Source organism: Poeciliopsis prolifica, unplaced genomic scaffold (assembly GCF_027474105.1).
Source record: "Poeciliopsis prolifica strain line A6 unplaced genomic scaffold, Auburn_PproV2 SCAFFOLD350, whole genome shotgun sequence".
NCBI classification, from domain to species: Eukaryota; Metazoa; Chordata; class Actinopteri; order Cyprinodontiformes; family Poeciliidae; genus Poeciliopsis; species Poeciliopsis prolifica.
The window spans coordinates 12,885-21,982 of NW_026562725.1; the positions used below are offsets into that span (position 1 = coordinate 12,885).

At 37.4% G+C, this 9,098-nt stretch overlaps 1 non-coding gene across 1 annotated transcript; it reads right to left on the bottom strand.

Moving 5' to 3' along the window:
* Positions 1-1,424: 1,424 nt before the first annotated feature.
* On the bottom strand, positions 1,425-1,506 carry trnas-gcu (transfer RNA serine (anticodon GCU)). Its single transcript has one exon. It is a non-coding gene; the product is annotated as a tRNA-Ser (tRNA).
* Between the last annotated feature and the right edge of the window lie 7,592 nt (positions 1,507-9,098).

Sequence of the window (9,098 nt, forward strand, 5' to 3'; positions counted from 1 at the left end):
TGTTGCTTTGCAGCAAGAACCAAGCCTGGGTTTGATTCCCGGTCTTCCTGCACAGAGTTTGCATGTCCTCCCTGTGCATCCGTGGGTTCTCTCTGGGTACTCCGGCTTCCTCCCACAGTCCACAAACATGACTGCCTCCTGACCCCGATGGGGACAAGGGTGAAAGAAAATGGATGGATGGATTTTAAGAATGAAAATGCAAAGTTAACATTTCGTCTGGTGTGTGTGACAATGAGAACAGCCTTAAGGATTCCTGGTAGGCACTGTTCCACAATGCTATGGTAATTTTAAGTCAAAGAGCAAAGGAGAAGTAAACTAATATGACATCACTCTGCAAGCAAACATCGTCATGGCGGGTATTAAAATCTGCAGGAGAGTAAGCAGTTATTCAAAGCCATCATGAACTCGGTTGCTCTCTGGAGCTTGAAATAATGTCTTTAGAGTGTCAGCAGCATTGCTTTAATATGTCTCCATTAGACGCCGCTGCCAACTCCCAGTATGTCTGCCTGCCTGCCTGCTGTCTGGGGACTGCAGAGGGCAGGAGAGGCTGGGAGACGGTGTGAAAAAAAAGAGAGACGACAGAAACGGAGAGGGTGAAAGTGAAGAAGAGGCAGACAGTGAAGTGGCAAGGTGGGAGGACGTCCAGACAGATAGATTCAGGACGGACAGCAAGGAGCAAGCTGGAAAAAAGACAAGAGAGGACGAAGCAAGAGGTTGGAGGAGGGGAAACTATGAAAAGAGCCAAGGGACAAATAAAGACAAAGAGTGGGACGGACAGAGAAAAAGAGAGAATCACTTGTTGAAGTTAAAGAGCAAAGCATTACGACAGTGAGGCGCAGTGGGAGTACGGGGCTAATTTATTTAACGGCGTTGCCATGGGGAGCAGCCTCTATGATGAATGTGTGGGTTGATTATGCAACAAATTGCCTATAATTCACCCAGCTGACACAAGATCACGACCAGGGATCTCCTGGGAAGGCCTTGATAGGAGAATACGTTTGGTGAAAAACATTGGACACAACACTTACAGGAATAAGTCAACTACAGGGAGGACACAAAGCACTGCTTGACATTGAAGATGTCAGTGTTTGGTAATCGCTTCTGGATAATGTGCTTTCTCAGACAAAATTGTTGGAGTTATCAAAATAGATACTTTTACCTTGCAATTCCATCTCTTCTATTAAGACCTCAATAGCAATAGATCAGGTTATGGACCCGGCCCATTGACAGGGATGAAAAGACAGTTTTGGATGTTTTGTACCTTGACTTTATCCATTAGTGATAGGAGTTGATGGCATTATTGTAAAATTCAGAGAACAAGAAAGATGCAAATGACATTGCTAAGACTAATAGAACATTGAGGTAGATTCTAGACATTATAGTTCAATAATGGTTGAGATGACACCTGTTCCATAAGAAGAATCCGACGAGGATGGGATTCGAACCCACGCGTGCAGAGCACAATGGATTAGCAGTCCATCGCCTTAACCACTCGGCCACCTCGTCCCTGTGCTCTGCTGAGTCAGAGAGAGACAGTCAGGCTTTTACACAGAAAGCAATCGATGAACTGAACTTGAACGTTCCAGAAATCCTGAGAGATTCTGGTTTTCTTTCATGGGTGAACGTGAGGAATTGGCTGAAATAGTAAAGCGCTCACTACACATGCAGGAGGTTTCGAGACTGATGCCTGCATTCCCTACAATCTACTTGTCTACACATGTCAGTAAGATCGTGTCTTTCTTTTCCAAAAAAAATTGGTTTACAAATTTGCAAAATGTAAAATAAAAATGTTACAGGTTCATTTCCAATCAGTTGTGTGAGGATTCTGCTGGGTCTGGTAAAGATCTGCCCAACAGTTGATTTGTGAGTCTGACTGTTGTTAAACATTTGTAATATGAGTCTATGTGTATTTGTATCCTACTCCTTCTAAAGCCTACTTTTTCAGTAAACGCTATGTTGTGAGGACCGACTGCTCCTTATTGGACCAAAGGCCCAGACCCTCACCCTGCAAGAAGAATTGCTATTTAGGGTTAAGGGTTAGGTTGAAGGTACAAATTCAGGATTAGGATTAATCATGGATTAGCAATACAGAAGGGTAAGAGTCAGGGACAAGCAATAAAAAAATAAATAGAATGGAAGTCAATGTAAAATTCTGGTTAAGATAGAAAAGCATGTTATCAGTATTTGTGTTTGGTAGTGGGTGGCTGAAGCTGACATGGGATCACTCTGCTGTGTGGATCTAATGAGGGAAAAAACAAAAAGCTGTTGACATTTTGTGGTGCATTGCCAATCCTAATGCCTGGTGTTTACCCTTTGGGAAGCACCGAACTTTTAGTTGTTGTTCCAGTTTATATTCCCTTTTCACTGCTGCTGTATTTCCTATTATGTCAGATTTACAGATGTAATGACTGCCAGATACCTCTAATTGCAGCCTCCCATTCTGTATCGAAGGGTATAATAATCAAGGATAAATCTTTATATGAAGTGTATTCCTGTTGAATATCAGCATTTAACAGATTCAATGATGAAGAGCACAATGCAATATTAAGATTTAGTATTATATAATGTTTTTTTTAATTTTATCAACAGTTGTATATTTCTAGCCATCTGTTAACCACCTGTTAACAAAGCAGTGTATTGCCCATATTCCTATGCACAAATTTAGAATATGGGCATCAATATTGTGAGGAGGTTCTAACATTAAGATTAATTTGTGTAATTCTTGCTGTGCTTACAGCAAAAATTAATAAAAAATAAAAACTAGTGTCTCTTGCTAGCTCTTGATGTGGGGAAAGCTTTGCATGGCAGCCTTTGCCTGACCTGTGAACTTTTGCAAAGAAATACATTTACTATTACGTCTCTTTTGGAAATTTGTTTGTATTCATGAACATTATGAGAATACAAGACTGAAAAACTATTATGCAGATGATATTTTTTGTGTGTAAAGAAAAAATACTTTTGTCATTGGGATTTAACGTATGTGGTCCTTATGTGACAGGTTATACAGACATACAAGGTACATTAACTTTGTAAATCCTAATTGTCAGGAGGGAGAAATGCATGGCACTCCTTTAAAAAATAAATAAACTGTGTAAAGTGTCACAAAGGTACTTTGGAGATTTGGACAGCTGAATAAATGCCACCATCTTAGGTTCCATAGCCACTATAAAATGTTGCAGTTGCTGCAAACCTAATACTTTGAAAGACCTGAGGGAAAGATAAAATGAAATAAAATGCATTTTGGGTTTCAACCAGACACAAATGTGTATAGAGAGCTGACTTGTCTTTCACTCTGTGCTTAAGAAGTGAACTTTTTTAAATGTATTAGTCAAGTTTGAGTTTTCAGTGGTAGTCATTATGGATTTCTCCTCACTCAGCTCCATTGAGAGAGTTGGTGGTTGAGGCACTTGGTCTCTATGGAGTGCTACTTACGGTGCTTATGAAAAGTATTCACCCCCTTGAATGTTGTATGTATCCTTTTTTGATTTTTTTGGCACAATCAACATTAAGATCAATGTGAAAACTGATTTCTACTAAATTAAAACAAAGTTTCTTAGAACCATAAAATAAGTAGCTGTATAATAATTCACTACCTTTTTTGAAGTGACTGAACAGAATAGCTGTCAGACCCCTGATTTAAAAATCTGAACGCTTTTAAAGTCACTTAGATTGAACAATGAAGTAACTTTAAGAAACAATTACAGCTTAAATATACAAGGACTTGAACATTTCTACATTTTGTTACATTACAAACAAAAACTCATTGTATTTCTCTGGGATTTGGTCTGACTGGACAGTTGCTTTTGCTCTGGATCCTATTTTATTGCTGTTACTGGGATGTTTTCTCCATAACTGTTTCCACATTGGATTATTCCTCTTCTCAAAGGCTACATGTTTCACTCCTCAAAGGAGATTTGGCAGCCTGTCAGGAGCACTTCTTCCATGGCTGCTGGACATTTGTGTAAATCCCTCGGGAATGAATGAAAAGATTGGAGAGAAGAAGGTTTTCTTTATTCTTTGGTGCCAAATAATCTCCGAGGTGCATTTGGAAGTGACTGCAGTGGAGATTGTGTGGCCTTACAAGAGTTCTAGGTACATAAAGAAGTCAGATTTGTTTTGTTTTTTTTCTGCAAATATTCTAGTAATATTGAAGAGCTGCAATAGCAAAGAAACAGGCCTGTAATTAATAAAAGTATAAATGTCACCTGCTTTATAAAGAGCAGATGCTTTTGGTTATTCCTCATGTTTTTTCTTCAATGACTTTATTTTTCTTTTTACAATTTTCAGATACCATCATTCTAATGTGATGATATTTCAGTTTTGTATGTTTTTTTTTAGTAATTTTTTTCTTGTGTTGGTTTAGTTCAAACTGAGCTGAGATTCCTTCCCTTCTAGTTCTTCCTTAACTTTCCTAGACAACACATGGATTTCTGTTTACAAAGAAAACCCCTTTGTTTTAAATTTACAAAAAGATGTAATCAACTCAAAAATGGTTTATACTGATTGGTTTAGAATTTCAAAAAACTTTTTATACATCAACAATTTAATTTACATTGTTGGATGTCTGGACTCCTTATTATCTCGAAATAAGAACATTTATTCATTCATGACAGTAGTATTTGAGACTTTTCAAACATGTTTATTATTTGTAATGTACTGTAATATCTGATCTATTTTACTGTAGTTTTTATTTTACCATGTGTAAACATATTATTAATGTTGGGGGTTACGAAATAATGTCACTTTTTTTTAAGTTGATCAAAAAGGAGGAAAAAAGTACAACAGATATCATTTTGATTTTTTTCTTGTACAGAATTAAAATATCAGAAATATTGAGTAAAATATTGAGAGGCAACTAGAATAATTTTGATTTAAAACATGTTTGTTTTTTTTTCTTACTGGAGTGTCTCAATAAGTTGTTTTTCTGTGAAGCCAAAGAGCTGGTGGAGTACTCAGGGTACTTATGCACTCTGCGTACTGTTGCATTAAAACACTACGCAGCGACATCTAACCTTTTCTATCAGAGCTCTTCTAACGCTGATGATCTACCATTGTTCCTCCTGTAATCTCAGATTACAGATTATTCTGCCAACACTACCTTCACCACAGCTGTTTTCATCATTGTACATGTCAAATAAATGCTATTTTTGAAAAGCATTGCTGTTACTTCAGCTAAATCCTCTTCAGCCAGCTCACTCCTACTTGGCCACATACTGAATAAAACATGGTCGGGTTCTCTGTGTACCACTGCTTAGTGCACAGGATGACTTTAAAACATAACTTTATGGAGATTTGTTCAGTGTGCCGGGAAGGTGCCGGTTTTCATAGTGAGCATGTTGTTTTCTGAAGTAATTAGACCTATTATTCAATTTATTAATAAGTTATAAATACAAGCAAGCTTCATGTCAGCTCATTATTTCTTTAAGCTTATGCTTCTTTAATTTAAAGGCACCTGTGGGTCAGCGCACTTGTTTTTTCCCTATATCGATATGAGATTGAATCCTCTGAGTACAGAAGCTAATTAACCATAACTGAAACAATTACAGTAAGCCTGGAGGAGCAGCGCTTATTGAGCCTTTTGTACTGCAACAGGCACGTGGAAGTGTAATCCGATTTGTTGTGTGAAGCAAATACAGGTCACAAGGAATGTGGGAGCCGCGTTCTGGAGCCAAAATCTATATTCATACACACACACACACACACACACACACGCGCACACGCATACAGACCCAACTTACCAATAGTGGACTGCGAGCTACTGTCAGCTATCCTGCAAAGAGGGACTTCTGTTTCTAGTTTGTTGAGAAAGCTGAAGTCCAAAATAAAATTTACTTTAAAGCTCTATTATTATAATATCACTGAAAATTTGACTTTTATTCATTTTTAAAGAAATTGCCAAGAGGGGACCTGAGTGACGTCTAGGTATCAAAGAGAGGACCTTACATACTGCAATATAACTGACTGTTCCAATTTTTGATGGAAATAGTATTTACTTACTACACTGGATTACTTCAACTCTGAAGAAATTGATAATTTACTGAATGATATTATTTAATTTATACTTTTGAATACAAATATTACCCAAAAAGTTTAATTATGGCCAAATTGACAATGAATAATATTTTGAATGCCATTTAATGATGCATGAATTAACAATCTGCAATAGGAACATGTTAATAATTGTTCATGAAATTCATTAGAAGAATGTTGTGCGTTTTGTAACTGGGACTGAAGTCAATATGTTAAACAATTACCACAACATTTACACTAATTCTGACTGGTTCAGTATCAGAAGATAAAACAAAGCGGGCTTTAAAGACAGACAGTCAGATATCTGTGTTTCCATCAGATGAGCCCATGTCAAAGCAACAACCAGGGTCCACTCTTGCTGGTCTAGAAAGACACGAGTCCCCAGAAGGCTGGAATCAGGCGGCATTTACACTCCACATAAAGAAGCCAATGACCTTTTATTAAGTATCTTTACTCTTAATTCGTCATGAATAAGACAGACAGATAGATTCCACTTTTGAATGGAGTTCTGTTAATAATAAAATGCTAAATGGTTTTTATATATGCATTGCAATCCTTTTTGTTCAACAAGGTGTTTGGGAGAGAAACATCTGTGCAGCATTGACTTTAGTTTTTAAGGTTAATAATTGTCAATGAAATTTATTAGATGAACAAAGTGGTTTTGTAACAAGGCCTGAAGTCAATATGTTAAATAATTACCACAGCATTTACACTAGTAACAGTAATTCTGCCTGGTTCAGTAATCAGAAGATAAAACAAAGCGGGCTTTACAGACAGAGAGACTGACAAAAAGAGCTAGTATTAATGTTACTTAGGTGAGATAAAGTAGAGTGTCTAATCTTTGCAGACACACAGACAGACAGACAGACAGATAGACAGACAGACAGACAGACAGACAGACAGACAGACAGACAGACAGACAGACAGACAGACAGACAGACAGACAGACAGACAGACAGACAGACAGACAGACAGACAGACAGACAGATATCTGTGTTTCCATCAGATGAGCCCAGTCACAGCAACAACCAGGGTCCACTCTTGGCTGGTCTAGAAAGACACGTCCCCAGAAGGCTGGAATCAGGCGGCATTTACACTCTAGATAAAGAAGCCAATGACCTTTTATTATATATCTTTACTTCTTAATTTGTAATGAATAAGACAGACAGACAGACAGACAGACAGACAGACAGACAGACAGACAGATAGATAGATAGATAGATAGATAGATAGATAGATAGATAGATAGATAGATAGATTTCTTTTACTTTAAATTAAGTGTTTAGTAAATTTGATGCTCTATTTGTCGCTTTACTCAGTCTTGTCATTCCAGAAGTCTAGTAGCATTAGCAGCAATGGTGCATTGTTAACTGCAGAATGGCAGTGAGTCAAAAGTCAAACTCTCTACAAGTGCTTTTGATTTCTAGTGTGTCAACAACTTCCTCATAAGAAACAACACCGGAAAACATTTTTTTGGGGAGTTAATTATACTTTAGCCATGCCACATAGTATTGAGACAACTATGTAAAGTTTAATGTTGAAAATCTTGTATTTGAAATGGACACAATTTATATGTACGGTTAATAATTGTTCCATTAAATTCATTAGAAGAACAGAGTGGTTTTGTAACAAGGCCTGAAGTCAATATGTTAAATAATTACCACAGCAGTATACTAATTCTGACTGGTTCAGTAATCAGAAGATAAAACAAAGCGGGCTTTAAAGACAGACAGTCAGATATCTGTGTTTCCATCAGATGAGCCCATGTCACAGCAACAACCAGGGTCCACTCTTGGCTGGTCTAGAAAGACACGAGTCCCCAGAAGGCTGGAATCAGGCGGCATTTACATCCACATAAAGAAGCCAATGACCTTTTATTAAGTATCTTTACTTCTTAATTCGTCATGAATAAGACAGACAGATAGATTCCACTTTTGAATGGAGTTCTGTTAATAATAAAATGCTAAATGGTTTTTGTATATGCATTGCAATCCTGTTTTGTTCAACAAGGTGTTTTGGGAGAGACACATTTGTGCAGCATTGACTTTAGTTTTTAAGGTTAATAATTGTTCAATGAAATTTATTAGATGAACAAAGTGGTTTTGTAACAAGGCCTGAAGTCAATATGTTAAATAATTACCACAGCATTTACACTAGTAACAGTAATTCTGACTGGTTCAGTAATCAGAAGATAAAACAAAGCGGGCTTTACAGACAGAGAGACTGACAAGAGAGCTAGTATTAATGTTACTTAGGTGAGATAAAGTAGAGTGTCTAATCTTTGCAGACACACAGACAGACAGAGACAGACAGACAGACAGACAGACAGACAGACAGACAGACAGACAGACAGACAGACAGGACAGACAGACAGACAGACAGACAGACAGACAGATATCTGTGTTTCCATCAGATGAGCCCATGTCACAGCAACCAGGGTCCACTCTTGGCTGGTCTAGAAAGACACGAGTCCCCAGAAGGCTGGAATCAGGCGGCATTTACACTCCACATAAAGAAGCCAATGACCTTTTATTAAGTATCTTTACTTCTTAATTTGTAATGAATAAGACAGACAGACAGACAGACAGACAGACAGACAGACAGACAGACAGACAGACAGACAGACAGACAGACAGACAGACAGACAGACAGACAGACAGACAGACGACAGACAGATAGATAGATAGATAGATAGATAGATAGATAGATAGATAGATAGATAGATAGATAGATAGATAGATAGATAGATAGATAGATTTCTTTTACTTTAAATTAAGTGTTTAGTAAATTTGATGCTCTATTTGTCGCTTTACTCAGTCTTGTCATTCCAGAAGTCTAGTAGCATTAGCAGCAATGGTGCATTGTTAACTGCAGAATGGCAGTGAAGTCAAATTGGACAAGTTATTTGTTACTTTTAAGAATAAAATGCTCATTTTAAACTTGGAAACTCTCTACAAGTGCTTTTGATTTCTAGTGTGTCAACAACTTCCTCCTAAGAAACAACACTGGCAAACATTTTTTGGGAGTTAATTATACTTTAGCCATGCCACGTAGTATTGAGACAACTA